We start from the raw sequence: 11,584 nt of genomic DNA on the forward strand, positions 1-11,584 counted from the left end.
AATAATAAGGGTAAAAATGGAAGAAAAAATGATAAGCTATAAGCTAAAACACTATTTGAAATAGCGTTTAAGCTATAAGTTAATAAAATAAGCTATAAGCTCGTGATAAAAAGACCGTTACCAAACATGTCTTTTATTATTGTATGAGCTTATAAGCCATAAGCTCAAAAAAGGACATGCCAATTTCAATCATCACCTCAACACGATAGAAAATCAATCTGATCGATATTAAGCTTTCTCACCAACGATCCTCAATCGTAATCCAAGAAAGAATCACCTAAAAAAACCAACCACTTTACAAATCTTGCATCAACAAAAAAAAACTGATCAATGTAACAAACAAACATCAATATCAAAACAAAAACATAACAAAACAGAGAAATAAGATCAGTATTTAAGAACTAACAGTTACCCTTACCCCAATTCAGATTACAACAATTAATGCTTACAAATTAAAAAAATATATCAAACAAGAAAACTCATACATTTTGAAAGCATTGTGGTTAGTGAGTTCTATTAAAAGTGCATCAGAAAGTAAGTTCCTATTAAAAGGTAATGCTTTAGAACCATTTTTACGCATTAAAGAAGCCATTAAGATTTTGCTTGGAACATAGTTTTGTTCAATTTGGATAGTATTAGCAACAATAACAACAACTTTGTTGTACTGTCCACACCTGTCAGAAAGAACATGCTTTTGAAAGATCCGATTATATTTTAATACTCAAAACAAACAAATGTTTTTAAAAGATCCGATTATATTAAAGATCCACCACCACCACCATGCTCACTAATGGCCCAACATAATTGCAATGCCAATTCTGTCTAATGAAAACTCAATGAATGTTTAATCCAAGATTGTTGCAGCACTCTCACATATAGTTAAAATTGTTCTTGACTAACCTTGTCTGGGCTGTCATAAGCTTCTCCAAGTATGTCCATTATAGGTTTCTATAACAAATTCATGAGATGTTAGATATAATGTTATTCACGACATATACAATAGCAACAATACTCTTAACTTCATTCCTTTCACGATGTATTCCGTTTAAATCTCTATCAACTATATCTTAACAGCTTTTTCATTCAGTGCTTCGATCTTCTTCATAGTTTCCACTGCTTCCTCGATAAGACACAAACACGTGGGCCTTGACAGTAATTTGACACAATAGAATAATTATAATCCACATGCTGCAACAACCTGAAATCAGATCACAGTTTGAGTTATTATAATCCACATGTGTTTTGTTTTGATACGATATAGTAGACAAAGATTCAGTCCTATACAAAAAAAGAGAGGATGCTAGCTTATAATGGCAAGGATAATTGCACTAAGCATGCTAGCTTATAATGCGCAAGGATAAGTACAATATCAACACCCTTCACTTCAGATATACCAATTCAAAAAAGTTCAATCCTATACAAAAAACAGAGGATGATAATATAGGATTAAAACAATTGTACAACTCATGTAATCTACCCAAATATTCCACATAATTATGCAAAATAAAAAAAACAGCAACAAATCCAAATAAATCCTCATTAAGCGTTTCAAATTCCAAAACGAATTCATCACCAAATCAGTACCACTAATCCCAAATATATTTAAGTTCCTTATTATTTGGCTTACAACTTTTCTTCTGCTATTTTTTTTCTTTTTTATCATCATTCAAAATTCAATTTTTATTTCAAATTTCAATCCAATCAAACCATTTCATCTTTGAACAACACCAAACTGCATATTTAACTTATTGTTTTAATTCACTTAAAACCCTCAATTAAAAATCACATGCAAACCCTTAAATTTTTGATCAGATTGTAACGATGAGGGATGAACAGAAGCATCAACCAAGGCAAGATCCCCAAAATCACAACACAAGCAATTAGGGTTTTAAAACTGAAGCGGTTACTGGATGAAAATCGAACGGATCAATGGATTTGGATACGACAACTGGAAGATAATTGTTACCTGACAAAGATTCAAATCTGAAGCTCATGAAACTTGTAACACCCTGGATTGTAGCTCAAGTGGTAGCAGTAATTGCTATGAATACGTACTTAACCCCTAGGTACGTGGTTTGATTCCTGCGGGAGGCAAAAACAATATTTCCTGGGCAGCCGATAAGCGGACCTAGGGGGAGTATTGATTAAGCTGGTGACATGCTTGGTAGGCCGGAAGCCCCGCGGGGTAAGCGGAAATCCAGGGTGTTACAAAAATTACTTCAATTTCTGAGACAAGAGAATACAAACAAAATAATCAAAACCCTAAACTATAATCACAAAAATTTGAATACATTCAGCTAAAACAAACAAAAGGGTGTATCCAAAACATAGAAAAATCCAAACTTTATCAACGAAATACCTCGAATACAATAGCGATTTGAGCAAAAATCAAAACTTTATCAATGAAATACCTCTAATACCACTTCTGCTTCATGACCCAATTCCTTCAATGTTTTCAAAGAAAAATGCAAATACATCCTCTTCCGCGGTACTGATTCTCGTGACTTCCACACTTTTTACCGGAAAATAGTGTATCCATGGAAATGCTGGATCTGAAGAAAAAAAAGAAGAGAAAGAAAGAGATTGAGATAACAAAATAAAGTGAGAAAAATAGAGGCAGAGCCATAAAAAGAAGAAGAAGGATGTGAAAGAGGAAGAAGGCAAGTAGGAAGTGATAGAAGAAAGAAAGTAATTCAGTTTGGAGCAGAAAGTTTGAAGTGATATGAGCAAAAGAAACATTGTTGGGACAGAGGAGAAATCTGCAACATTGGTACTCATGAAAAAGCAACTTATGTAGGCCAATTGTAACACAAACACACCAAGTGATTAGTTTCAATGTAGCCAATTTCTGGATTTAGTCACAAAAAGTATTTTTTTTAGACATATTTTACCCCCAAAACAATGAGGTGTTATTTTTTAAGTAAAGGACAAATTAGTATTTACCGGGTACATTTGTTTTCTTATTTTATAGATTTGAATCAAGAGACTATACAACATAAACAATAATTATTGCGCGTGAATAGTTTCATGGTTGCATTATAAACAAAAAAGTAGTTGTTGCAAATTGAACAATCACCTATCAATGAAAAAATTACAGACTAAGAAGATTAATAAAATGAAGCTTCTGTTACTGAAAATCCTTTCCATGGGAAAATGAAGAAGTCCTTGAACCTAATAAGTAGATATTAGAAGTTGCAATGTGCAGAAAGAGGAAGAAATCTACTATTCATTATTTTCCAATCTGAAGAGATACTGTTACATTGAGGCATATATATATATATATATATATATATATATATATATATATAGACACACACACATACATTACAAGCTATACAACTATGTAGAATGAGTATTCTATACAAGTATCCTACTTTTACATAGTATGCTAACTTATACAGTAGAGAGATATTAACATATCTCTAACACTCCCCCTCAAGATCAAGGAGGTACCACCTTGAGCTTGCACATGAGATTCTGAAATGCAGCAGTCCCAAGGGGCTTTGTGTGAGTATCTGCAATCTGGGCAAACGCCGTAACATGTTGAATCACTAGCTGTTTAGCTACAACACGTTCTCGAACAAAATGAATGTCAAACTCGACATGTTTTGTGAGAGCATGAAAAACATGATTGTGGGATAACATCACTGCACTCAGATTATCGCATAGTAAGGTGGGAGGATGGAAGGGGATGTGCAGCTCTGTCAACAATGACTTTATCCAAATAAATTCAGCTGTTGTATGTGCAAGAGCTCTGTATTCTGCTTCTATACTTGATCTAGCAACAAGAGATTGTTTCTTGGAACTCCACGCAATCAGATCAGAGCCAAAGAAAATTCACGAGCCAGATATTGATCTGCGATCATCAGGATCACTGGCCCAGTCCGAATCACTGTAGGCTCGCAAGGAGAACTTCTGAGTTGAGCCAGATGGAGAAAATACAATGCCATGAGAGATGGTACCACTGAGATACCTTAGGATTCTGCGAACAACTGCCTAGTGGGTATCAAGAGGAGCAGACATGAATTGACAAGCTTTGTTAACACTGTAAGAGATGTCAGGCCCTGTAAGTTTTACATATTGTAATTCTCCAACAATGGATCTATAGAAATGAGGATCAGATATAGCCTGGGAGCCATGTTTACTCAGTTTGCAGGTGCTGAGCATTGGAGTTGGGACACCATTTGCTTGAGGCATTTTGCTCGATCAGGTAAGTCTTTAATATACTTTCTTTGAGTGAGAAGGAGAGAACCATTTTTCTGAGGAACAAACTCAATACCTAAGAAATACTTTGGTGTACCAAGTCTTTTTAGAGCAAAGGCATTGTGGAGCTTGTTAATGAGATCATGTATCAAGGTTGTTGATGAGCCAGTTATAAGAATATCATCAACATAAACTAAGGCATAGAGAGTAGTACCTTGTTTAGAATACACAAAGAGAGAGTGATCACACCTGGAATGTAAAAATCCAAACTTCATGAGGGCTTGAGTCAGTTTATCATACCAAGCCCTAGGGGCTTGTTTAAGCCCATAGAGAGCTTTATGAAGCTTGCATACCAAATACTTGTTTTGATAAGTGAATCCTGGAGGTTGCACCATGTAAACATCCTCTTGAAAAGAGCCATTAAGGAAAGCATTATTTATATCAACTTGTTGTATGTCCCATTTGTATGTGAGAGCCAAGCTCAGAATAATTCTTATGGTGGTAGGCTTTACCACTGGAGAGAATGTTTTAGTAAAGTCAAAACCTGGTTGTTGATGAAAGCCTTTAGCAACTAGCCTGGATTTGTATTTGTTCACACTGCCATCTGGGTTCTCTTTCACTTTGAAGACCCATTTACATCCTACAGCTTATCTATGAGGAGGAAGTATGGTGAGACTCCATGTTTGATTAGCCACAAGAGCATTATATTCAAGTTTCATAGCCTGTACCCATTCTGGTTTCAATAAGGCTTGTTTCACACTTGTAGGTTCTATATGTGCTCTGAGAGCTTTAGGTTTAGAGTGATTTGTTTTAGCTCGAGTCTGCATAGGGTGATTGTTTTATGGAAGAGATTTATGTGGCTGTTGTCTATGAAAGGATGGAAAAAGAGATTGTTCTGACCCTGTTATAATAGGAACACTTGAAAGTGTAGTTGTTGAGTTAGGAGAAGTAACATGTGGTGAGTGTAAGTGATCATTTGGGGATGAGACAGTGTTTTGTTCAATAGGGAAAATCTCAGTTAGTACAGGCCCAACTTGACTGCGTGAGGGAGTCACATCAGTGGCAATGTTGTTATTATCAAGGGAAATAGAGGGTGTATGTAGCCCTGGCTGTTATACTATCTGAGGTATCACATGTTCAGCATTTGCGGGGCCTTCACTTGTTGTACTTGCTGATCCAGAATTTGTATTAAGTGGTGATGCTAAAGGTGGACATGGCAAGGAAAAATGTGTAGCATCCTGAGCATCATGAGCAGAATTGGACTTTTCTCCAAATAAAGTAGGAAATGGAAGGCATTGTTCATTAAAAACAACATCTTTAGATACAAAGATTCTCCCAGTGGGACTCAAACACTTATATCCTTTGTGTTGAGGAGAAGGGCCTAAGTAAACACACTCTGTACTTCTAAGCTCTAGCTTGTGCTTATTATAAGGTCTCAACAATGGAAAACATGAGCAACAGAAAACTCTCAGGGACCTGTAGTTAGGAATTTTGTCATATAAGACTTGGAAAGGTGATGTATTATGTGGTAAGGCATTTGGAGGAAGCCTATTCATTAGGTAAATGCTTGTCAGGAAACTATGATCCCAGTATTGAAGAGGAATCTTGGCATGAGCTAACAAGGTGAGGCCCATCTCAATTATAGTCCTATGTTTTCTCTCAACAGATCCATTTTGATGAGAAGTATGTGGACATGTAAGTCTATGTGTTATACCAAGATTATGGAGATACTTAGTGAAGGTCCTAAACTTACCACCATAGTCAGACTAAACATATTTTATGGTAGTGTGAAACTGTGTGTGTACAAATTGTGAAAAGAGTTTAAAGGCATTTGTCATACCCCAAAATTTGCCCACCACATTTTTATACTCAAGCTCATTTGAATATCAAAGGCTCAAGACTTGACTGAATGCACACCCTCCTAATCAGAAGCTTCTGAACTAGGGTTTTGGATTTCTTGGTGAAAAGGGATGAATCAGGACCTCCAATGGACATCATATGACTACTTATGTTTCAAACTATCTCTATTACAAAATTCAAGCTTCAATTCACAAGATTGCTCAGGCAAAAGCTCAGAAGGTCAACAATCGACTAATTTGACCTAAAAGTCAACTGTGGTCAAAGTACAGTCAAAATTCCCGATTTTTGGTCAACATCCTTATTTTGAAGTAACATTCATCATTTTATCAAGGGTTGATCATGATTCATCGAGGAAAGTTCAGAAAATAACAAAACTCATAGTTTATAAATTAGGGTTTTGTAGGAGAAAGTCAACTGAACTTTGACCAGCCATAACTTTCACATGGAGAATCATAAATTCCTCACCCAGAGCCTATCTTTAAGGAAATTGAATTCTCTACAACTTTGTCTCTCACATACCAAGGCTAAAAATGCTTTATTTGAGAGATATGGATCAAAACATTATAGGTCCTTTTTGAAAGTCAACCAAAAGCAGTTTTTTGTCAAAGCCAATATCATCAAGATAAAATCCTCAAATGCAAAAAATGTTTCAAAGTAGCATGTAGAGGACATCTTGAGGTTTCCAAAAAGCCCTATAACTCTTCCATATCTTAAAAATTGAGGGAGATATGCCTTGTCAAAGTTAGACAAATTTGGGTGAAAAATGTGAAACAAATGTGGTTCAAAATGAGTTTTCTTGTAAATGGGCCCAATATTTTGTGATCCAATCTTGTTCCTTAAGTTACCAAGAAGATCCAAGTCAAAACCCACGACCATTTGATTTTTATTTGATTTTTTATTGAATTTTATTCGTTAAAAAAATACAATTTAAGTCAAATATTTGGAGAAAATATGAAGAGATTTGATTTGGCTTTGATTTCCAATCAAATTCAATCTCTTAAATTCTATATTTTTCATCCAAATTCGTGCTAAATGAGATTGGTGAGAAAGGATTTGAAATTGGACAAATTTAGAAGGATTTGCAAATCAAATTTCACCAAATTCCAATCTTTGATTCAATGGAGATATGATTCAAGTTTTAACCTAAAATCCTTCTACTATATAGGCACAATGAATCCTAATGAATGAGATACGAAAAATGGAGAGGCAGAACCCTATTCCAAAGTAAAAAAAATCGTGACCAAGGGGGAAGTAGGAGACCGAGTTGTAGCTTGATTCAGACCAAACAAAGTATTCCAATCGGTTCCTCGTTGCTTTCTGAACATAAACCAACCACCATCATCGATCAAAGCTTCCAGAACGTAAATTCACGCTCAAAAGCGAGTCATATATTTTTTTAAATTCGATTCCATATATACACGCGCTTTGCATTTGATTTGATTATATATTCATGTTTATAATAGTGTTTCGATGCTTTCTTGATATTTTGATTGATGTTTGAGTACAAGATGAAGATTCCACCATGTTTAGGGTTCTAAAGCTTCAAATGGGGGGGTTCTGGTTAGAGGCAAAATTAGACAAAACTAAGGATACCATTGAACTCAGGGATCTATTTACAATCGATATGTGTCTTTGGTTTGAATTTAAGGTTGGTATTTTGCGTTTTGAGTTTTACAGGATCTATAGCTACGCAAAAATCTGTAGCCAAAGGCTGTAGCGACGGTACTGTGTGTAGGCATAGGCTATGGCAACAGATGGATGAAGAAGATGAAGATGTGGCAGCATGCGATTGGCTGGATTTAAATTCTTTTGGGCGTGCGCGCGTATTGAAGGAAAACATTATAATGGCAAATAATGTATCTGCCCCAAAACATTACAATGGCTAAGGGTTTCTATTATTTTGCCTCTATTCCTCTGCAGGTGTTTATTGTAATAGTTTAGGGTTTTATTTTTCCGCCTTTTAATTCCGCCTTTATTTTTCTGCCCACAGGTGTTTATTGTTATAGCGTAGGAATTTTTATTTTCTGCCTTTAATTTCTCTATAATATTAATTGTTGTGGTTAGTAATCCTAGGGAGTGCAAGCCTTGAATTAACTTAGGATAACTAATTATAAGATAAATATCTGAATTTAACCACCTGATTGTGCCACACACACACCTTTGGGGTAACCTCTCTTGTTGCCTGTTGCCTTATTGTCTGTTGCCTTTTAATTATGATTCTGAAATAGTCAAGTTCCTCGATTCCGAGGTGTCGCACGCTCGCGAAAATGTGCACAGAGTCGCCACCAATATATTTATCCCAAAGAGGGAAAGGAATATCAGAAAACCTGGAATAAGGATAAGAGAAGGTCTTGCGACCAAAGATCAGGTAAGAAGCCAGTTACGCAAGGGGAAGGTACTAGCACCCCTCACGTCTGTGGTACTCCACAGGATCCACTTATGTTTGTTCTATTCTAAGGGTGTATAAATCTAAAGCTTAATTACTAAGGGAATGCATGCAAATGAAAGAAGAAGAAACACGGGGAAAATAAGGTTTATAAATAATTGTGCTCGCTCAGGCCCCGCGACCTAATGCCTACGTATCCTTTTCAGGAATCAGAGCGCCGTAGTTCGGCTCTTTATTTTTTGTTTGTTTTTGTGTTTTTTAGTGGACGAAGTTACATTCGCACTCCGCTGCTCGACCTCTGGAGTCTTAAGCTGGGAATGGAGCGGAAATAACGTGTCCGATTAGGAGAAAGAAATGCCCTGAAGGCAAGAGAAAGAATGCCTCGGAGGCAAGAGAGAAGAGAAAAAATTGGTTTGTGTTTTTTATGTAACTTCATGATGAACAAAACCCAATACAAGGCTTCGCACCACTTCATTACTTTGTTTAGGTCTGAGCCTTTATTAAGTATTTTAAATGTTTTTTGATTGGTGATTTTTAAGGGGAATTTACTTTGCGATTCGAATCACATAAAATGTATAATGATCGAGAAGCAGATTAGGGAATGAATCCCACTCACTTCTATCCCATTATGTAATGTTCAAGAAACAGATTAGGGAACGAATCCCACTCATTTCTATCCCATTAATTAATGTTCGAGAAACAGATTAGGGAATGAATCCCACTCATTTCTCTCCCATTAAGTAGTGACCGAGAAACAGATTAGGGAATGAATCCCACTCATTTCTATGCCACTAAGTGATTGAGAAACAGATTAGGGAATGAATCCCACTCATTTCTCTATCACTTTCTTAATGTGATTCGCATCTCTATTTGTTAATGTTTTAATGTTGAAAAGAAAAAGGAAAGGAAAACTAGCCTAAAATGAATAACTAGCCTAATGTTTAAAAGGGGATTTCTAGATCCTAATGTTATCATGGTCTCTACCTAAAGTTAGGAGTAAACGAACGAAATTACAAGCACAAGCAAAGATCAAAATTACAAGTAAAAATTACAAGTAAACAATGATACAAAATTAGTGCAAAAATGACTAAAAGAATGACTTGAAATATGGTACAAAACATGGAAGCAAATGATGCAAAATATAGTACCAAAAGTGAATTAAAGGACTATTGTTTTTATTGATTTTTATATGACAAAAACAAGAATTCTAATTAAGCCAAATAATTAAAAGAATTAGCCTAAAACTAATATTTTTTATGAGAATTATTTTTAATGTCAAAAACTATGTACTAAAGTCTAAAATTAGTAGGAGAAAATAGTATTTTATCATCTAAAAGAAATTGGTGAAAAAAACTAATTAAACCTAAATAAAAGATATAAACAGGGGGGGTGAACAGTGAAAATGGGATTGTGAAGAGTAACTGGGCGTAGGGCCCAACCAGGATAGCCCAACAGAGTTTGTTTTTTGTTCATGTTTCCTCAGCACACCAAAAATGGTGCATATAGGCCTTCAGGGGGTGTAGGAAGCAATTGGCCCAAGAGCATTTTTGTTACAGATTCTGTTTGGTCCAATTTGCAAATTATCATCAGATTTTTATTGATTTTATCTAAATCAGGATTTATGTCAATAATTAAGATGTTAATCATATCAGAATTAATTATATACAATACAATTAACTAGAATTAATATCAATTAAAGAAAAATAAGAAAGAGGGCTTAGGGTTCCTACTTGTGACGCTTGAGTTTCCACGTTCTTCTTCTTCTCGCGAGCGACAGCGGCGTGCGACTTCTCCCTCTCCGGCGAGCCTCTATTCGCCGTCATAAACCACACTAAGACCTCACCGATCTACTCTCTCCATTCGTCAATCCTTCCGATTCCGTCTTCGGATTTTGCATCTTCTTCTTTTCGGATTTGTTCTTCTGATTCGTTTTCCCTCTTCTGCAGAATCTATGGAGATGATGAAGACGTTTGATGAAGAATCACGAGGTTACAGTGATGAAGCTGAAGAACGGTGAGGCACTCTTGAAGCTCGTTGAAGAATTTGAAGATTGGAGTTAAGATGCAGGGATGAGTTTGTTACCGATTCCATTACACGTTGTTATGAGGTGAATTGGTCCTCTCTTCCCTCTCATTTTTTCTGTTATTTTCTTCTGGTGATTCTTGTTTTTTTGGAATTTCAGGAATTGTCAACGGTGATGGAGTGGTTATAAAGAAGATGAATAGTGTGAGGTGAGGAAGATTCAGTTTGAAGGCTATGGAGAAGATGAGAGAGGCTGAAGGTGATGAAGATGGTGGATCAGAAACGGAGTGGTGAAGGAGAATGGTGAGAGAGGTTGAAGATGGTGGAGGAAGTGAAGAGAATGAATCGGGATAGAAGAGATGGAAGAATGAGATTGATGATTGATTGAAGGTAGTGAAGAAGATGAATTGAAGAATGTGGAGAGAGAGCTCAATTAGTGATGAAGGCTTCTGTTATATAGAGGTTGGTTAATCTTGTTTTTCTGTTAAACTGTTAGTTATGTGTTATCCTCTGGAAGTTTCTGTTAGCAAGTGGTTAGAATCAGTTACAAAGTTGGTTAGGGTGGTTAGTAATTCTGTTAGGGTTTGTAACTGAATCGGTTATAGGTTGTTATAATTCTGTTAAGAATCAGCCAGCATAATTGGTTAGGAAATGTTACAAGTTAGTTGGAAAGGAAACTGGGTTAGGTTGATTCTTTTAGTGATAATTAAAGTAGAACTTGTTAAAAAGAAGTTAGAAGTTGGTTATTAGCCTTGAAATTCTGTTAGCTTCTGAAACTATGTTGAGGTGTTAATGAACCAAGTCTGGATGTTGATTGTGTGTTGGCCCTGTAGGTATTGAAGCTGAGATTTATTCAAATTCGAACTGAACTGGCCTTATATTGATATCAATTGCAGGGTAAAGTGGATGTTTGGCTTTGATGTATAATCCTTGGGTCAGATCTTTGAATAGGCTGATTGTGTTTGAGTCTTGAGGTGATTATATGCTGATTGCTTGGAGTTAATATATAGATTCTGATGTCTTGGCTTTGCTCCTCATTTGAACTGACTTTGCTGCCAAATTCTGATGTGATGCAGGTGGTTTTAAATTGTGTGAATCCATTTTTGCAGGGCT

The sequence above is a fragment of the Vicia villosa genome, unplaced genomic scaffold (assembly GCF_029867415.1).
Source record: "Vicia villosa cultivar HV-30 ecotype Madison, WI unplaced genomic scaffold, Vvil1.0 ctg.000879F_1_1, whole genome shotgun sequence".
Taxonomy (NCBI): Eukaryota; Viridiplantae; Streptophyta; class Magnoliopsida; order Fabales; family Fabaceae; genus Vicia; species Vicia villosa.